Source organism: Equus asinus, chromosome 4, assembly GCF_041296235.1.
Source record: "Equus asinus isolate D_3611 breed Donkey chromosome 4, EquAss-T2T_v2, whole genome shotgun sequence".
In the NCBI taxonomy this organism is placed as follows: domain Eukaryota; kingdom Metazoa; phylum Chordata; class Mammalia; order Perissodactyla; family Equidae; genus Equus; species Equus asinus.
In genome coordinates this window covers 90,710,340-90,732,632 of record NC_091793.1, presented here as the reverse complement: position 1 = coordinate 90,732,632, position 22,293 = coordinate 90,710,340, and the positions used below count along the sequence as shown (strand labels likewise).

Sequence of the window (22,293 nt, the reverse complement as noted above, 5' to 3'; positions counted from 1 at the left end):
TCAATCTAAATGTATTGAAACACAGGATATACTTTCTTGTCTCAGGTTTCTTATTTGTAAAACAACATATTACAACTAGAGGACATCTAAGACTATGAAATTCTATAGTCCTCTGAAAAAGCTGAACTTTGAAATTAAACAAATTCTTTCTACTTGCTGAGAAAATGGCTGCCTGAGAGTGTGTCCCTGATGCCTTTAGCTCTCAATTCTAGTACTTCTCCCTCTGATGAGCACCAGGTTGGTGATCAGACAGCTCAAAAAATGTGCAAAGCCATGGGATATGCTGAGACTCTAGAAGGAAGGATCAGGTACCCAATTTTTTTTTCCTTCTGGGGTTGACAGAGGCTGGAGGAGTTGTGGCTGACAGGACAGAGGGTATCACCAAAACTCCCAGGGTCCTGAGAGATCTTGGCTTTTGTTAAAAATAAGCACATCCCATTTGTGTAGTTCTAGGAGTTCCAGCTGATATCTGTGGAAGATCTTCCAAGCAAACATAAAGATGGCTGCAGTTGCTCTCTACTCCTAAGGAGAACTTTACCCCAAATAAACCTTCTCTTGCCTCAAGAAACGGTGAATAAGCTTGTCAGTTGGTATATTTAAAGCTCACAGAACAGAAAATTTGGGCCTCTCAACACTCAAAGGCTGCACACAGCTATTATTAGGCAAAGAGAAATAATAATGCACCCAAGCAGCACCAATAATCAGAGAGAGAAAAAACAAACAGAACCCTGAGACCTTGGAAGCACCTAATAGAATGCAATTGCTGGAGGAGGAAAAAAAAAAAAATTAGTAACAGTAATACAGAGGAATTATCAGCTTTAAAACATATTCTGGAATTTATACATCTGATTTTTAAATTTAAAAGTAGAAGAATTGAAATAAAGTATGTCCCCCACTTGAGCCCAGAATTACTGGCTTGTAAGACCAAATGAAAGAAATATCTCAAAATATGGGGGAAATATACACAGAGAGGGAAATCTTTGGGGAAAATAGACTTGGAAAATAACTCCAAGAAAAAGTGCAGTAAGGAAGATAATAATCACTAGGAAAAGAAAAAAAACCAAAAACATAGAAAACAGATGGAGGTTCTGAATTAAAAAAGAACACAAGTTAACGTTCCCTGGTTTAAAGAATTGTTTGTGAATGAAAGGGCTCACTAAGCTCTAGGTAGATTAATCAAAGAAAGGTATATAATTAAACATATTTTGGTAAAATTCTTATATTATAATGATTAAGAGAAAATGCTACAAATTTCCAGAAAGAAAGAACAAGTTACTTAGCAAAGAAAAAGAATCAGATTGACATCTTACTTCTGTCTGCAACACTTGAAGCTGGAAGACATTGGAATTATGAGGACAGAGAGAAAAGGATAGGCAACAAACACTTCTAAGCCCAACAAAGTCATCATTTATCTTGCAAATTAGCAGAAAGAATTGTGGATATGCAAAGATGAGAGATAATACCACTCCTCTAAACCATCTGATGAAAATATTCAAGAAGGTACCTGAACCAAACAACATATGAATCAGAATAGAAATCTCAAGATAGAAGATGATGAAGAGAAAACAGCCCAATAAGCCCTGCAATATGTATTTTAAAACTAAATGGGTAACGATTATCTGACAGAGAATTTGTAATATAACTGTGAAGTAAGGATTCTTAAAATAGAAGAGACATATGGCAAGGGAAAAATCTAGTAAATCTGAAACCAAAAGCACTGAACTCTGTCAGTAAAACTGAGGCATTGGAAGGGCGTATGGAAAAGTAAAAGCACCCTAAAGGTCTCACTTGGGAAGGGGAATGGGATGGAGAATTAAAACATCCCAAAACTTTCATCAAGGAGAGGGGTATAGAATGGATTGGTGGAGAGTTTATTTGGTTTCTGGTTTTCATATAATTGTGGAGAAATACGTGTTAGCTAATGAGTAGCAGAATAAAAAAGAAAATTATTTCCAGATTAACAAGGCACAAAGGGAAATAATAATGCAGTGAAAAACAAAATTAATAGTAACTTCAATAAATCAGTAAAAATAAAGGGAAGAGAGCAAACAATGAAATAAATAATAAACAAGGTAATATGGAAGAAATACAATAAGGTACTATATATCAGTTGTCACTCTACATAATGATAAGAGGATTCTTCTTAACTAGAGGGAGTTTTAGATTGGGTTAAAAAGTAAAAGCCAGTTATATATTTTACAAAAAACATACTTGAAAGAAATTACTAAATATCTTCCTTGTTTTACTAAGAATTTCAAAATATAACTGTAAATATATATGTATGAATATCTATCTAAAATTAAGATAAATTAAGAGCTGGGCATGAGAAGTAGTAAGTAAAATCAAATTTAGTTTAAAGATTGGATGATACCTGGCCATTCAGCAAAAACAAATTTTTTCATATTCCAGAATACTCTAAAGGAATATTTTCTTTACAACATTCATGGTAATTTGGATACCTACCCTCATCACCCTTGCTTTGCAAATAAATTTTCCTAATGCAATGCGAATTTGGGGACAATTATTTTTCTTTTCAAAATAAGTTAAAAATAGTATGTTTAACTTGCCTTTTTTCTGAAAATAGTGTGACTTTATTTAAATATAATATTTTCTGTATTTGACAACCAAAATGACAAGAAGAATGAAGAAAACAAAGTGAAGGCAGAAATGTCAGACGAAGAAAGTTTATCCAAACGGAAATAAAACCTTGGTGATAAACAAGGGCAAATTCATACCTCAATATCATACTGAGAATAACTCACTTGGAATAACATAATTTTTAAATCTAACGTTTATAAGGTAAACTTCAATACCAAATCTCTTGAAATATGAAAACAGAAAATACACTCTACCCTAACTGACATTTAATTATATCCCAAGAAAAACTTATACAACAATTGTTCTAAAAATATAATATGTATGTTCCTTTAAGAGATGAAAAAACAGAAATTAAACTACTCTTGGACCTCAGGAATAGCAGATGTAAACTTTTCGGTTTCCTTTATAAATGATTACATAATCCCTTCTAAATTATGTATTCCAAAACAATGACTGTCAATTTTTCTTTTAAAGTAACATTCTGGTATAGTACTATCAATATCCCCATTTATAATAAAAACTGTTAAGTATGGACTATCCAATTATTTTTAGGTAGCAAGGATAGCATATGAATACATAAGATAGAAGTCACGTTACTAAGTCATCCTTCAGATAAGGTTTCACTGTTTCACGCATTTTGTATAAATTAACAAATATTCTTATGCAAATATGTGCATGTGCCTGTAAAAGAAAGAAATGCATAGTTGCTATAGCCTACGAAACCAGGTTCTGATTAGAAAGAAATCACACTATATTCTAACATTCCAGCAAAATCCAAACCATCTTGAAAAATAATGTATAATGAATTGATGATTTAAAAACATTTACCAGTCTACCCCACTGAACTAACCTAGATGAAGAGACATTACAGCTGAAATCTCACTTTCACTCCTGCATAACTTTCTCAAAGATTTGTTTGGGAACTGTCTCATGCTTAGTCACCCTCCAAATATGATTTTTATGAGCAAAACCAGTTAGCTATTTTTGTGTTATGCAAGATGGGAAAAGATGTATGAGTATTCCTTTTTAAGCGACATAATTTGATTTTTATGCTTATTCAATATTAAAAAAGCAGTTCATTTTTACATTTCAGAATTGCCATATGGATGTACTTCACTGAAGATCTCATTCCTATTGAAAGCCTGGAGAACTTCTGTTTACAATAAGAGGTAAAAGCAACAGAAGATAATTTATGCATTGTCTATGGATATTTTATTTTCATTGCAGTTTTTGAACAGTAGACTAAGTAGACTTAGTCTCTAGAAAAATAAAAACATGAAGGAGTAGATCCTAAAAAACTACCAAAACGCATATAAAATTCTCTTTTTATAATACTCTAATAATAGTTTTGACTACTGAGCACCTTCAATGTGCCAGGCATTGTGCTCAGTGGATTATCCCATTTAGTCCTCAAAATCGATCTATGCAGCGAGCATAATTATTCCCGTTTTACTAGTAAGGAAATAAAGTTGGAGAGGTCACATGGGCAGTCTTAGCTCAAATCTGACTTCAAAGCTCTTTCCTCTAAAATATTCTAAAAGTCATTTATCAAAAACATTTACCTCTAAACTGACAATGTGCAAAGCAGTCATTAGTTAATAGCAACCAAAAAGACACATACACACATACATACACACACACATTCCTTAGGTAAAAGGTCATCACGCTAAAAAGATACAGTAACATCTCACTCATTGGGAACCATCAAGGAATTAGAAACTTTAAATAAACTTTAAATAAATTTTTCCAGATAATTATAACATAGGACTCTATTCACCATTTAAAATATTTAAGGGAATTTTTCTAAATACACACAATATATTTTCCTATATTCTTAACAGAATGAACTTTAAATAATAATATAACTTTTCGTGATAATGCAAGTTTATTTTTATGAAAATTGGGATTTCTTCTGTTTAACAAGTTCAGTGAATGTGCTTTAATTATAGCGGTGAACTTAACTGTCAATGAGTGCAGTACTATTTGCCCTTATTATAATAGGACCCATATGACCATGCTTTTTAATTTCTTAATCTTTTATAATATCTTCCTATTTCCTCTTATTAGTTGGCTATTGTAAACATGCCTATCTCTGCCTGGTATGCCCCTTACTCCCTTAAGAAAAAACCCTAAACAATTGCAGGTTGGGAAATAGAAAAACAAGTCAATCATTCAACCCTCCTAACTTCCTTCTTCTCTTTTCTCTATTCCTTCAACAAATACTGCCTGGCTTCTTTAGGTCCAGGCACTGTTCAAGATGTTGGTTAGAATTAGATTTTATGGGGGCTGGCCCCGTGGCCGAGTGGTTAAGTCTGTGCGCTCTGCTGCAGGAGGCCCAGTGTTTCGTTGGTTTGAATCCTGGGCACGGACATGGCACTGCTCATCAAACCACGCTGAGGCAGCGTCCCACATGCTACAACTAGAAGGACCCACAATGAAGAATATACAACTATGTACTGGGGGCTTTGGGGAGAAAAAGGAAAAAATAAAATCTTTAAAAAAAAAAAAAGAATTAGATTTTATGTTACAACAAATATGAAAATGACCGATAAACAGTTTCTCTAAAATATTAACTCTTTGGTCTTTGGGACAACTCAATAATATGGAGAGTACCCTAAAAAGTGAGAGAATAGCTACCAGATAGGATGAGTTAACAATGTCTCCACTTAGGCCCTACATTTCTTGAGTATAAAGAAGATGGCATTCTCCTACTAGATAGAAAGAACGACACTGTGATAATGTAAATGGTACACATGGACGCTTACAGGCAGAGGAGCCTCAAATAGAGTGTGAGGATAGATGAAGGCATCTATATAAACAAGAGCAGAGAGAGGAAAAAAAGAAAGCCTTTCACCCTGTGATTATGATAATATTCTAATATAATCACATAATCCTAATATAATCTAGAGGTAAATCAGAAGCCACTTGCATGGGCCCATCACATCACTGGACTACTGTGACTACTAGACCCCATCCCCACAGCCTTCCGTAGGTCTTAGCGTCTACCTGGGAATGCTTCATTTATTAAATCACCCAGGTGATGCTGCTGATGGTGGTCCAGGATCCACATTTTGTTAGATACAAAACTATAGGAGACTGGGTAAAAATAATACAGTATTATGCTTGAAAAAGAAAGCTAAGGTTTCATACAAACTGGAAAAAGAAAAGAGAATGGCTGTGGCAGTTCAGGTATTATCTGGATACAGCTTTGGGTGCAGTGTTTCTCAGTATGGTTCACTTAATACCTGTAAAATAATCACCCTTAGTGCTTATTAATAAAAGGTAGATTCCTCAGCCTTATCCCAGATCTACTGAATTAGAAAATCTGGGGTCTAAGCCCTCTAGAATCTCCATTTTTAACAAACTCACTTCTAAGAATCTAAAAGTAGTCCTTTATAATAAACAGCTATAACTAGAAGCTATATTAGAAATAAAATACCCTTAAAGCTAAGTTAAAATAGATTTTCTATCTTACCTACATAGAAAGGCCATTCTTTCCTTTACTCATTAAAAATTTATGGAACACTTATTACATGTCACACAATGTATCCAGATGTTGGTTATATAAAGATGACCAACAGAGAGTCCCTGAATTCAAAATTCTCGGAGTCTAATATTTGTAAAGACAATAAAATCAACAGTCTTTTCACCCAATAAGCTCTAATTGATTTCTATTTTAGGACATGGACAATTGATCATTGCAATTAGTTGATAATATAACTTGACCCACAAATCTTTAAAAAACAGCAACAAAATAAGTCCTTTTGATTGACCTCTATACTGCATCTTATGACAAAGAACTTCTCATTCATCTCTTATTATGAGGAAGGGAGATGTTACGGATGAATGCAGTTTTCAGGTAAGTGAAGCTTTACTTATTAAAGTGCCCAAACTATTTTGACTCTAATCACTATTGGTGAGCTTTCTAAAATACATGACATATTAGCCAGTCTCGCCTAACCTTGCCCAGGAGAATCATTAACCATCATTGAGTAAATCCCTGCTGCTACTCACCCTGGAGCATGCTACAATGAGGAAGAGCTGGACTGCAAATCAAGGTCTGCAATTTGGCATGTCCATCCTTTGGACTTCGGATTGGAGACTTACATTTAACACCACTGTTTTCTCCTTCTACAATGTCTTAATACACACACCTGTCTTTCTTGATACAAGAGTCTTAAAGTGTCTCTTTGGTATGATAATTTAACTGGTCTGTGAGATAGGAGCCTCGAATTCCCAGAGTGAATTTTGTTTATATCACAAAGCTTATATTTTTAGTCAGACAATCTCAAACAAATGTTTCAAATTTATTGAACACTTTCCACATGCTTGTTTCTAGATGTTTGTATGCTAACAAATAGAAATTTCCCTGTCATAGTAAGTAATATATTAAAATAATTTTGCATGGTTTCATTTACCTAGACCATCACTTACTGTACCAATCTATAAAAGAATGATACACTAAAGGCATTTGAGGTGTACAGAGTCATTGTTATAGCGTGTCAGTTTCTAGAAGTACAGTGTTTCTAATGTACTACGTAGGAAGAATTGAGAGCTGTCAGGAGAAACAAGAAGACGAAGTTTATTTAATCAATTTAACTACAACTTAACATTTTCTTAAAATAATGTATTAACATTTTTTTCAAAATAGTAATAATGGCTATAATCCTCTTTTACGACAAAATGCATGGGCTTTGAAACTATTATTTCCCTAAATGTCCAGATTTTGCTTATAGATCCATGGTTCCATAATGGAGTTATTGCAAAGCCTACAGAAGCCACCAAAATGTCTGTAATGTCACAAAATTACGTAAATTTGAAAACTGAATTTGAATCATAAACATTTCAGCAATGGAAAAATCGTATTAATTCAAAAATTTTAAAGGTGTCAGTTAGGGAGGCAGTCCAAATTTCAGAATGCTATTGAATAATGTTTAAGTATTCTATAGATAAAAGTTAGTACAGAAAGAAAAAAAAACTGAATTACCATATTATTTAATAAATATGAATACCAAATTCTGTATTTGCCTATTCACCTATTCAATAAACTATGTGTGTATATATATATATATATATATATATATATATTTTTTTTTTTTTTTTGAGGAAGATTAGCCCTGAGCTAACTACTGCCAATCCTCCTCTTTTTGCTGAGGAAGACTGGCCCTGAGCTAACATCCATGACCATCTTCCTCTACTTTATATGTGGGACGCCTACGACAGTATGGCTTTTTGCCAAGTGGTGCCATGTCCACACCTAGGATCTGAACTGGTGAACCCTGGGCCACCGAGAAGCGGAACGTGTGAACTTAACCACTGTGCCACCGGGCCAGCCCAGTAAACTATATTTATAATATCTGAATTATCAACTATGGTAGTGTAAAGCCAAAAAAAGCTACGCAGACGTAGAACTAATGAGTTCTACCCCAAGATTTCAACATTTTCATCAATTGCCATATTCTTAAAACTTATTACCAACAAAATGTTCCTTTTTCTTAATGCTCAGTGATACTTTCAATTCACTGACAACCTTCTCAGTACAATGTATCAGCTGTTCTTCCACGGAGCCTATAAGTTTTCAGACTTAAGACTATGATCTGGTCACTATTTCGCTTAAGAAGTTCCTTAAGTTTCCTTCCGCCACAGCTTGTGTTCCGTCTTCTTGTTCAGGACTGCTAACACCTCTTTGCTGCTTTTAATTCTATTGGAGTGCTGGATCTTTAAAATTGGGGTTGGATGGGTAAAGGCATTTTGGAGATCATTATAAAATGACAAAAAGCAATTTGAAATTGCTGTTTTAAAATAAATAGAATTAAAGTTTCAACAGTTACAAGACCAAAACTTTGTGCTAAATATTACAGTTGCACTGATAGGAACATTTCATCAGATGCCAGGTTTTTTTCCTTAAAGAAACAGAAACTGTGCTGGTATACTGACTAAGGGTAAGTGCAAACATTTTACACAAACGAAACTCCTTAATTTTAACTAAGGTTTTTCTAAGACAGAGATGGAGGTTAAGCTTTAGATATTTGCTGCTGGTAGAAGTTTTCAGATATTTAAAGAGCGACTCATTGGCAATACATGCATATATATACATAAATTTTCATATACATACACGCTGATATATATATATACACACATATACATACATGCATACATATGTATATGAAAATTTATGCACTACTTTTTTGTACTGATTGTCACTGCCAATCCATTACATGGCAATGTATAGGTATGAAGGAAAGAGAATAGGTCCATGAAGCAAGAAACTTGGGACTTAGTTTGTTTCAACTCTAATTAATGTGTGACCTTGGACAACTGTTTGTCATTGGCCTTCAGGATACCAAGCCTTCTTCTTCCAAAAATACAGGGCTATTATATGGATCAATAATATAAATATTGCATATATTATGTGCATGTAAAGTAATATATGTAGACACGTTTTTTAGAGCATAGTTTTTCAACTGTCACAGTAATTTATTACTAATAATGAAGTACTAAAGTTTGCAAAAAAATTTTTATATATTCTTTTCAAATTTATCTTTAATTTAACTTATCTTACTAAAACATTTTTAATTTTAATTTAAGGAGTGCTCAACGTTACCCTTATACTGTAAATTATATTCTCTCTCTTTTTCAATTAAGTGCGTTCTGACATGCTTTCTTTGAGTAAGGAATGTGTTGTACATGTGACTACTATCCATCATGGAGTCACGTTGGATAAGAAACTATCAATAGCTGTTTAAATATAAACTGCTGGGGAAAAAGATGGTATTATCATTGTTCCTATATTAAAATCGCCCAAGTACGAGGAGGAGGTCTCCTCGTACACACTGTAACTCATACATTGTAATGCTGTAATTCATACAATACCTCACTCTGAGAAATGTTAAGTACAAAGGATTGCTTTGTTTTTTCCTTTTGGTGTGTATGGAGTATGGCAAGGAAGCACCTGGGAGAAAGCACTCACTATATATAGTGAGAGAGAGCATGAACACTCTGGTTATCACATATGGAGGGAGGTATTTAGCCATCTAATAATTAAAATTATATTCCTTCATCCAAATCCTTTAGTAATTTTTCCTTTGTAAAGGTAGCTACTTCTTGACCTACACTTCTCAATGCCCTGGGGTAGATAACAGATTTCTTGAACTTTTTTTTTTTTTTTTTTGAGGAAGATTAGCCCTGAGCTAACATCTGCTGACAATCCTCCACTTTTTGCTGAGGAAGGCTGGCTCTGAGCTAACATCTGTGCCCATCTTCCTCTACTTTATATGTGGGACGCCTACCACAGCATGGCTTGCCAAGCGGTGCCATGTCTGCACTCGGGATCCGAACTGGGGAACTCCAGGCCACTGAAGCAGAATGTGCGTGCTTAACCACTGCACCACTGGGCCGGCCCCTCTATTTTTATTTTTGTTACTGCTTCCCTGTAAAGATGGCTAATAACAGAAGAAAGCATGTACTTGTAATAGCAACGTATTTTTCATTTTCCTTCTAAGCTAGTCATATAGCTCTGTAAATTTCTCTTTTTACTTTCCTTTTCAGCATAACAGAAACTTTTCATAGTTAATCTTTAAAAAATATTTAGAAACATTTTTAGAACACTTCACAGAATTATTCGTCCTTTCAATATTTACTGACCGAGTAAGTGGCAGCCATTCCTCGTGGTAGCTACATAGGCCTAGACCTTAAGGAAGTATAATACAAGAGATAGAAAAATAAATAAGGCATCTGCCGTACAATATGATAAATGTTGAAAGGAGTTAAGCAGAGGATGCTGTTGGGCTCTGCTGGAGACACCTTTGAGGTTGAAGATAGTCTTCCAAGAGGACATCAAAGACAAATCCTGAAGTCTGAGCAGAAAAGTAAAAATTTGGGAAGGGTATTTCAAGCAGAGAGAATATCATAAGAATTTATATAATACATTGTATGTCTGTCATGATCAACATTGAGCTTTTAGAAAGATGACTATGATTTCAATACGGAGAATGGATCAGAAAAAGGCAAAAACAAGATGCTCACCACTATTCTAATAATTTATGCAAATTAGCAATGTAGCTTATAAGCACTTATATAAAATGAAATAAACAACATTTAAGGTAGAAAAAGAATGCTCATTAAGCCATTTTTGGTAATGATAAAAAGTTAAAAACAAAACAAAAACCAAAACCATAATGAACAACAACAAAAGTCCCTAATCTGTAAACAAGGAACTGGTCAAAAAATTACGAAAGTCTCATATCATGGAATAATGTGCAGTCAAGAGAAAGAATTAATTACTGTATTTTTATTGAGTCTAAGATGCTAAAAATGGTAAAATATAATGTGGATACAGAGACATTAAAATAAGAAAAAGTGCTTCTTTCTTACTGATGAATAAGAATTGATGAAATACGGTAATTTTATACATACAAATTCCTATATTTCAAAAACATCTTTAATGTTCTAACAATATGTATATAGTCTTAATCCCACTTGTGTATAAAGAGGGACTATATGTGTTTGTATGTCCTTTATTTACACATATATATTTCTTATATTTAGATAACTACAATTTCTTGATTTGATATATTATATATATACTTATCTTTTTAACTGATTTACATATATTTTCTATTCCTTGATTTTCAGATGGTATTCATTTAATACCAATATTTCTGGAAAAAATCCATTAAATTTAACATACACACCAATTGTAAGAAATATACTAATTTCAAAAATATTAGAAGGTGAAAAATTCTGTATTTGAAATAGTAGAAGTACAGTAATCCTTCTATATGCAAGAAAAATGATTAGAAAGATACAGAAGAAACATAATATTTAATACCTCAGGAAAAAACACAGTGGGGAAAGAGCACTTATTTTTCACTCTCTATCTTTTAAAACTCTTACAGTAATTTTTTTTAACGTTTTATTAAGATTATGATAGTTTACAACCTTGTGAAATTTCAGTTGTACATTATTGTTAGTCATGTTGTAGGTGCACCACTTCACCCTTTGTGGCCTCCCCCCACCCCCCCTTTTCCCCTGGTAACCACCAATCAGTTCTCTTTGCCTATATGTTTAACTTCCACCTATAAGTGGAGTCATATAGAGTTCGTCTTTCTCTATCTGGCTTTTTTCACTTAACATAATACCTTCAAGGTCCATCCATGTTGTTGTGAATGGGACGATTTTATCCTTTTTTATGGCTGAGTAGTATTCTTTACCCAGTCATCAGTTGACGGGCACTTAGGTTGCTTCCATGTCTTGGCTATTATAAATAACACTGCAATGAACATAGGAGTGCATGGAACTTCTGGAATTGCTGATTTCAAGTTCTTTGGGTAGATACCCAGTAGTGGGATGGCTGGGTCATATGGTATTTCTATTTTTAATTTTTTGAGGAATCTCCATACTGTTTTCCATAGTGGCTGCACCAGTTTACATTCCCACCAACAGTGTATGAGGGTTCCTTTTTCTCCACAGCCTCTCCAACATTTGTCACTTTTTGTTTTGGATATTTTTGCCATTCTAACAGGTGTAAGGTGATAACTTAGTGTAGTTTTGATTTTGCAGTAATTTTTTTAAGTAATAAAACACACTACTCTTGAAATTAAAGTTTCTTAAAAAAAAAATCACTAAGGACATTTGCATTAATTGCCATTACTGAAGTGATCTGTTCTTTGTCTTGCTGGATCCTTCCCTCTTTTGAGTCTCTACTTTCCTACATGTTCTATCCAATCTCCTTCACTGGATCCCCTTCTACTGCCTAATTCAACATGTTTCCCTATTTTCAGTTCTCAGCAGTCTTCTTCCTACACAGATACCTCCCTTGGGGGCTTCATTTATTTAATGGTGTCAGCTCATCTATATGTTCCTTAGGCCTCATTTCTCACATGTGAATAGTAGATAAATAAAACTGGAAATAGTCTATTACCAGTTGTCGGGTAGACATTTCTTTGTAGATCTCACATAGTCAGTACACAATGGACATATTCAAATACAACAGATCTTATTTATTCTCAATCCTACTTTGACAATTGTTCTACATCTTGGTTATTGAATCATAAACTTTCATGCTAGAAACCTCAGAATCACCTCTGACTCCTATTCTTTTTCCAAGGTCCCCAATCAAGGGAGTTGCCAGTCAGCAAACAGTGTTGAAGTTATACCTATGTTGTTTCTAACATTCTCCCCCTTTCAAAGCCCCTTATCTTGCATACATCTCTCATTTGGATTATAATAGTTTTTGGAGTTCTCTGTTTCTAATCTCCCCATGTCAATTCATATTAAACTCATTTTTCTAAAACATAGACTTACTAACTTAAAAATTTGAAAAACGTCCCACACTATAAAGCTCAAACTCTTCAGTTTTTAATATTTCCACAAATATTTAGTAAGTACTTATTATACATCTGCATATGTGATCAACAAAAGAAAGACTTCAAAGAAACATTAGAATTGGAGGTAAAAGCTAAGGAGAAGAGCAGCACTTGATGAGACCACAAAATTTCATATCCTTAGTACTCACTACATCCTGCCTAACTCTCCACTGCCCACCTCCATCTGTCTACCCTTAGTCTTCTCTGCTTTGGTCAAGTCATTTAGCTCATATATGCTCTCTCATATTCTTATTACTAAACTTCTTCTTTAACAGACATAGAGTAGTAAAACATAGCCTTAAAGGTGATGAAAATGGCCAAGAATGAACTCTATATAACACTTCACAGTTTATAAAGGCTGCTTTCACATCCACTGCATTTAACATAGTTATTGACCATTTACTTGACATTTTCAGTCTAACATAGCATAGTTTACTAATTACAGGAAAAAGATAGTCAACCTAATGAATAGGTAAGGTAAATATTTTCATGAAACTATCCTGAGAAAAAGTTAAGAAAATAAAATACCTCACTTATGCAGTTTTTAGGAAGCAGGTGTTTGACATAACTAATTTTCTAAGTAACTGACATTTACCTCTTCAAACATCTACCTTTAAAAAAATTAACCGCTTCTGAAGAAAAGCATTTTAAAATATACTATTCACACTCCTGCCATCCTAAGTACAAAGGTAAAGAATAATTTTAACTTTACTTGATAATCCCAGTCCATCTATTACAATACAGTGTCATAGTATCATTTTGTATCTCACCATTTTGTAAGAGGAATTTTTTAGATTCCTCTTTAAACAGAGGTCATCTGTTTTCTATTCAAATAGTCCTACAAATCTTTATATTCTGGTATTGCTAAGCTTTTCTGTACTGGACAACTAGAAAACCATGTTAAGAGTCAATAGAGTTAGTGAGGGTCTAAAGAGAAAGGGAATTGCTTTAACACAAGAGCTTCATGGTATCTACTTTTAGTGCTCTGGGTCTTTACATCATTTTACCTCTGTATTTGGAGTTGTACTCAAATGGCTGCTGGTGCTAAAATTTATCTCCTATCAAAAGTGGTGAGGTCTGTTAATTGTAGAGTTTTTCTAGGTAGCTGAAAGAACAATTTAAAAATGGTATTCACATTTTATAAGATGAGAGTAAATCATATGCAATGGTTGTTCATAACCTAAGGAAATTACCATGCTAAAACTGATGCTCTCGTGGTTGACTCCAAAGAATCCAAAGAATTTCATTTCGAAACTTCTTCTCAGATCTATGTGTAACTCATAACAACAGGAAATAAGAAAACATTGTATTTGTCTCCTTTCTTTCAATTTGTCCAAATGAATTCTCAGAATACAAAATGATTTTTTTTTACTCTGATATAAAAAGCCTAGAAACTTAATTTTTTAAATTTTAGGATGTCCTTAATGAACGTAGTCCCTCATGGCAAGATGTGTTGCTTTTCACAGCTATTCATTCATGTTCTCTATGAAAGTAGCTTAACTAACTAAGTATCAAACCCAGGATGATGCCTCTCAAGCTTTCGTAAAGACATGGTACATGGCATTTTAAAAGACACATGATCTGAAGAACTGAAGTCTTCTGTAGAAACAGGCAAGGCATAAATAAATACAAACCAAACTAACTTAAAAACTTCCCAAAAATTGGACAAGGGTTTCTGAGTCTTGTATTACCTGATTTTGCAGGTTCTAGATATGTAGCCTTAGACAAGTTTGCCTGAACATTCTTCTACTAAGAGAAATATGTGATTACTGTTGTTTAAAAAAAAAACCCAAAAAACCCAAGAGATTGAAATAAAGCTTTGAATAAAATGTTATTTTCTTAAAGAAATGTGTTCTAAATAAGCTGTATGTGTTAAAAAAAAAATAGTGAGATTAATTCATGCATAAATGATGCACATTCTTAATAACAACTAAGATATATTAGTTCTTACAATGGGGCCAACTGCTATTCTAAATGCTTTACTTGTAAATAGTCCAGTCTTTAAAAGGCCCTATAAGGTAGGTACTAAAATCAATCAAACTCATCTTTGCAGATGAGCAAATTCAAGTGCACAGAAGTTAAAGTCGCCCAAGTTCACACAACTAGAAAGTAGAAGCAGTGTTTAATAGCAAGTAGAAGAGCTGTTAATATAACTGAAGGATATTTTAGTTACTGCAATGTCCATATGATGTGGATTCTAAAATACAAAACGTTGAATACAGTGTAAAAATGGAGGAATAAGTATTTTTAATTCAATAATTTAAACATCACACTAAACAAAACAGAAATAGCAGGGAACCTCCTCAACCTTTAAAGGGCATTTATGAAATCTACAGCTATCATCATACTTAATGGTGAGAGACTGCATGCACTCCCCCAAGATCAGGAACAAGACTTTCAGCACTTGTATTCAATATTGTCCTGGAGTTCCGTGTCAGGACAATTAGACAAGAAAAAGAAAGAAAAGACAGCCAGATTTGAAAGGAAAAAGTAAATCAATACTTCTTTACAGAAGACGTGATATTATATATAGAAAATCCTAAGAATCCACTAAAAAACTATTAGAATAAACGAGTTCAGTAAGATAGCAGGATAAAAGACCAGGACAAAAGTCAACTGTATGTCAATTTACTAGCAATGAACAATCAGAAAATGAAACAAAAAAATTCCATTTATAATAGCATGAAAAGAAAATACTTAGAAATAAACTTTTTAAAAAGTATAAAACTTCAGCTTTGAAAACCATAAAGCATTTCTGTTGTAAGATATTAAAGAAAACCTAAATAAATTGAAGGACATGCTACATTTCTGAATCGAAAGACTTAATATTGTTAAGCTAGTAATATTCCTGAAATTGATCTACAGATTCAGTAAAATCCCTATCAAAATCCCAGCTGGCAATTTTGTAGAACTGACAGACTGATTAGGGTTTTACATGGAAATGTGGGAATAACCAAAACAACCTTGAAAAAGAAGAACAAAGTTAGAGAACCACACTTCAAGTAATCAAAAGTGGTACTGGCATAAGGATAAACGTACATTAAATAGAACAGAACTAAGAGTAAAGAAATAAACTCTTACATGTATGGTCAACTGGTTTTTGACAAGGATACTACGACCATTCAGTGGAGGAAAGAAGAGTCTTTTTCAATAAATGATGCTGGGTTCAACTCAAGATCCATGTTAACAAGAGTGAAAGTAGCCCCTTCCTTACACCAAACATAAACTTTAACTTAAAATGGATAATAGATTTTAACATAAGAGCTAAAACTATAAAACTTTTAAAAGAAAACATAGGAATAAATCTTTGTGACCTTGGGTTAGGCAAAGCCTTCTTTAAATATGACACCAAAAGCACAAGCAATAAAAGAAAAAAACCTGAACTTCACCAAAATTAGGAACTTTTGTGTTGTAAAAGAAATCATCAAGAAAGTAAAATGACAACCCACAGAATGGGAGAAAATATTTGTAAATCATGTATCTGATAAGGGACAACCCAAATGTCCATCAATTGATGGATGGATAAAGAAAATGTGGTATATCTATATAATGAAGTACTATTCATCAATTAAAAAAATGAAGTTAGGATACATACTACACCATACTACACCATGGGTGAACCTTGAAAACATTATGGTTAATGAAAGAAGCCAGTCACAGAAAGACCACATACTGTACAATTCTATTTGCATGAAATGTCCAGGATAGGCAAATCTATAGAGAAAAGACAGTAAATTAGTGATTTCTTAGAACTGGGGTAGGGGTGGGGGAGAAAAGAGTGTGATCACTAATGGGTACATGGATTTTTTTGGGGGGAAGGGTAATTAAGACACTCTAAAATTGACTGTGTTGATTCCTGTACAACCCTGTGAATATATTAAAAATCATTGAATTGTATATTTTAAATGGGTGAATTATACGGTATAGGTTATATCTCAGTAAAGCTGTTAAAATAACTTAACTATCATCTTTTTTACCTTATATAAATTACTTGTGAATGAAATCTACCTTAGGTGACCTGGGGAAATGCCCCCTTTGTGAAAGAGAATAAAAAGGTTAAAATCCTTTCGGTCATGTGTTCCCTAGTTTGACCAACACCAAGCAAGAATAGTTCTAGTACTGACCTATTATCAGATATAATGGTTTAATATTAATCATTGTAAAGCTAAAATGATTAACTTTTAAGTTTTTCTTGAAAACATAATTGATTTATAGCAATAATTTAAGATGGCAAATTTATTCACTTTTGTAACTTGGGGGCACATTTTTAAGGTAACTTATTTAGTAGACTCAGACCATGTCACTCATCTTTTTAGTCAGTCCATGGGAACATTATTACAGAGGATCACTCATTCTCTCTGAATATTTACTGAGTACTGATTATGAGCTTGGCACAGTGATAAGTGCTGGGCATTTGGTGGCGGCCATTCTTCGAGTGCTATAGTGGAATACCCGCAATGCCTACTCTAGTAATGAGCAGGACAAAAAGCTTTATGGTGTTTTATGCTTTATGGTGAAGATTTCCCAGGACTCAGTTAATTTTTTTTCCCATGTAGTGGAGCAGATCCAAAACTCTTTTTTACCGAAGATGAAGCATGCCACAAGCATGAATTTTTAATTCAGTCTGTATTGGCTTTTCTTTTCTAGCTATGAGGCCTTGAACAAGTTAATTAGATTCTCTGTGCCTTAATTTCCACACCCACGAAATGAGAATAATGGTATCTACCTTATTGAGTTCTTATGAAAATTAAATGAGATAATCCATTTAAATGCACATAGACTATTGCCTATGTGATTGAGTAAAAACTCAATAAATGTGATGACAGCAGCAGTGGCAGTGGTGGTGGTTTACATACAGGTGTTCTTTTATGTAGAGTTGAATTCTTTCCCATCTAGGTCTGTTTTCTGGTTAGGCTCTCTAATTATTTATAAAAGCATATAACTTTACCTTTTGTTCACCTGGCTTTCAAAAATATATGGATATATCCTGAATTGGCAAGCTTGAACAACTGATTTCTATCTAAGTTCCATGCAAGGTCTGGCTGCAAGAAATGATATGTAGAAAATTACTTGAAGGTGATGTAATTTGTCCATTCTTCTACCTATTGTAAGTTCTATGGCTATGTAAAACTTGACTCTCAAAAGACTACAAACTTGGATTAAATATATCTTAGCCCTTTGTAGAAACTCCATTTTTTTAATTGAAAAAGTAAATGAACAGCCATAAGAAATCCATTTGTGTACTTGTTATTGAAATTCTCTAGAAGCTACAGCTATGTATCTTTTCATCATCTCCAAAGATGCTTTCACATTCTAGAAATGCCTTTTTTCAGCTTCTCTTGTGGGTAATTACTTAAAAATTAAAAAAAGGAAAAACTGAGAGAAACGATATTAATGAAACATTATTTGTAAGCTATGTCTTTTTCAACTCTTTTAGGTACTATTCTTAAATAAACTTTCACCAACAGAAGGCTATAAACTCAAACTATATTTTCTTATCTACACTATATAAAAAGGCATAAAATAACAAGCAATGACTTTTCTGACCATTGTAATGTATGGAAAAGGACTGAACTTCTATTCTACAAGTTTATCATATTCAGTAATAAAAATTCACCGTTTCCCAGCCTGCTTCTGCCAGGGAACCCCTGTAGCTAGACCTATCCATGTGCTAAAGAAGCCCAACAGAGGCAACAATATTATTAATGGAGATCTACACAGATAAGGATTACTGGATAAAAGGAGGATCAGCAGCTCAAAAGAGAAAGACCAAGGTGAACAAGCTGTGCAAATGGCACCCAATGAAGAGAAATAATGCAAGGAATAGGAGAAGTGATTAAGATTTTCTAATTTTTTTTTCAGTTATATTTGAGAGGTGTTATGTCAATAAAACAAGAATATACTACCATGGAAAAGGAGTAAACAACAACAAAACAACAAAAATGTTGCACTAATCTACACACTCCCCCGGCACATGAAACTTAGAATCTCTCCACATCCCCAGGTATTATTATTTTTAAACTGAGTTAATGTGAGAAGCAATGGACTAAATCCATTGCTATTTTTATTTATAATTCTTGCATGTTTAGTTTTCAGATGCTTGTTGTTGGCAGAAAGCAATGGTAAGATTCAGAGGTCTGGCAGGGCATTTCAAAGTCAAGGAGGACTCAGGAATTCTTTGTCAAGGGAAGTCCTGTGCACTAAAGGAACCTGGCAGACATCCCTGGCTCCTGAACAGTGAATACAAGCAGTGCTTTCTCAAAAAGGACCCTAGCATTTCCAATATGTTCCCTGGGGGAGTAGAGAAGGAGCAGTACTAACCACATTTTAAAAAATGGAGATAAGTATTTAAATGTAGAAAATAAAAATGATAAAATCTTTAGAACAGAATATAGGAAGATAACTTTATAATGTTGCAGTAGAGATTTCCTTTCTTAGCACAACACAAAGACCAGAAATCACAAAAGACTGACACACTTGACTAAACAATGTATAAAACTTAAATGTGGCAAAAGGTATAAACGAAAGCAAAAGACATGAAAAATTGGGAAAAAACATTTATAACTTACAAAGAGACTAGTAAATATTAACATAAAAAAATTCTCCTAGAAATTAAAAAAAAAAGCCATCCAAAAGAAAAATGAACAGAAGAAACCAATAGGAAATTCACTAAAGAAGACAATTTATAACAATGGAGATATTTTAATGCCTACTATGTGCCAGGTATAACAGGTATAGAGTGACTGCTTACATGAATTTCCTCATTAGGAGAGGATACAGAATTCTCAATAATTCTATAAAGCGGCTTCAAGATTCACATGAATTTTATAGTGAGGTCAATTAGCTTGCTAAAGTTACAGAGTACGTCAATGGTGGAGGCTGGGATTCAAGCTCTAATACCATAACTGAGAGTTTTATCACTGCACTCTACCAATAATAAACAATTCCACTGCTGTAGGTGTATTTATTTTATGGAAATAATAATAAAACACACAGATGTTTGTACAAGACAATAAGTGTACTCACTATTTGTAATTAAGTAGAAAATAATCTAAGTAATTATCAATAGGAAATTTATTTACTAAAATATAGTATATCCATACCATGTAATATCATGCAGGAATTAAAGAGTAAGCTAAATCTATATGTAGTAATATGGGAAAATGTTAGCAATATACTGGTAGATTTTTTAAAAAGCAACTTGCACAACAGAATTAGAGTATGATCTCACTTGTATAAATTTTAAAAATTAAATATATATAACTATATATGCTTATATATGTACTTATATAAACAGACATATCTCTAAAGAATATTATTATAGATAGGAATTTTTACTTCCTGCTGTTTTACATTTGTGTACTATTAGATTTTTTAAAATAACATACATAATTTTTATTGTTTAGAATAGGCAATAAAAACACCCTGATTTGGGGAAAAAAAGAAGGGACATCTACATTACTCAAATGATCTCCTATAAAAGCTCACAGTTTTTATATATCAGTAAATTGTCCTATGCTGTACACAGGACAATTATGTAACTTTTTAATTACTTTTTAATTTATATTGGAAATTCCTAACATGTTATTCCTAAGGACAGCAGGTAGTAACTAACTTATTCTCAGCTCCAGACCATTAAACAACAATTTTATAGCCTGCTAAGAGACTATCTAGAGTTCTCAGACAGTGTTTAAACTAGCACTTTCCTTATCAGTCTTCTTTAAAAATTACATTAAGCTATTTCAGTACAGAATACTTCAAAAAAAATTAGTTGAGGGCCAGCGCCAGTGGTCTAGTGGTTAGTGTCGGCGTGCTCCACTTTGGTGGCCTGGGTTCAGTGCCTGGGCGTGGACCTACACCATTTGTCTGTCAGTGGCCATGCTGTGCCAGTGGCTCACACACACACAAAAAAGAGGAAGAGTGGCAATGGATATCAGCTCAGGGCAAATCTTCCCCAGCAAAAAGAGGAAGATTGGCAGCAGATGTTAGCTCAGGGTAAATCTTCCTCAGCAAAAAACAAAACAAAACAAAAAAAAGGAATTGAGCAACATGTATCAAAAATTTAAAAATTTCAATCTTCTTTGATCTAGCTATTATGTTTTTTATTCAAAAGAAATTGTGCCCAAATGTTTATTTTATCAATGTCAGCAGAGTACTAGTATAATACAAAATTTAGATCAACACTAGGAAGGTGTTTAAATAAGCCATGGAACAACTATGCAATATTACACAGCTATATATAATAATAGTACAGAAGAAAGTTAAATAACCTGAAAAGATGTCTATAATATATTAATGAAAAATTTAAGTAATAAAATGGCATATACAATATAAACTCACTTAAAAAATAAAAATCCCTAAAAAGGAAGATCTGGGAGGGTAAGCACCAAAATGTTTATCTCCGAATGGTGTAATTACATTGATATTTATTTTCCTTTTCTATATTTTCTAAAGGAAAATAATATAACTTCGTAATAACAAGATTAGTTTAAAAAATAGAAAAGAATGTTTGTTGCGTTATGTCTACCATATGGTATACATAGTCATCTTCAGATTATTCATAGAAGAAAAACGGGGTAACAAAACCAAAGTGATGGGAACATCATTTGTTAATCCTGTTTCACCAGCCTGTCCTGCTCTTCCTAAGCCCTTCATGCTAAAATTGGCTGTTCGTAACAAAATAAGATGTATTGAGGCTACTCACATTCTTCCGCAACAGGGGAGGTAGTGAAAAGGTTCCTCAATGCATGTCATTTTAAGCTCCTCTATCCTGTAACAAAACTGGGGTTGTCAATAACATTTTAAATAGAGATTAGAAGCTGTTAACAGTAAATGCCAAAAATATCAATAGTACAACTTTGAAAGTAGGTACTATATAAAATAAGAAAGTTTTACACAAGGCAATATTCCCAGCAGATGAAATACAATGCACCTGTCATTATCTAAGAGTTAAACTTTATGTGCAAAAGTGAAGCATTAATCATTAGATCATTGAATGAATTATTAGAAGAACCTAGAAGAAGCTGCAAGTCATACCACCTATTTCTCAACTCCAATCTCACCTCAAGTGTTAGAGTTGGAGAGAATTTGTGTGACAAAATGAGCAAGTTTTTTATCTACAGTTTGAGAGTAAGCAGCTGCAGATACAATACAGCTGTAAAGAGGGCCACACAATAAAGAGGGCTGACTCACTGTATGCTGGAGTGGAAGTAACATCAGGGCTTGTTACCTACCTATCTGGTCTAATGAAATTCTCAGATTATCAAACAGATCCAGATGTTTAGATGTTAGAGGTTAGACCAAACAGATGCCTGAGTTTGAGTTAGTC

The 22,293-nt window shown here is 33.4% G+C and overlaps 1 protein-coding gene across 11 annotated transcripts in view; it reads right to left on the bottom strand.

Moving 5' to 3' along the window:
• Positions 1-22,293, bottom strand: part of MBD5 (methyl-CpG binding domain protein 5) — a 409,939-nt gene that overhangs the window by 287,872 nt on the left and 99,774 nt on the right. The window contains exon 2 of one of the 11 annotated variants that reach the window (XM_070507661.1): positions 21,670-21,735. The exons of 9 other annotated variants lie outside the window; for them this stretch is intronic. The gene's annotated coding sequence lies outside the window, so the exon portion shown is untranslated. Of the gene's footprint in view, positions 1-21,669; positions 21,747-22,293 lie in introns of those variants that run through there. One more of the 11 variants, XM_070507663.1, reaches the window with a different exon arrangement.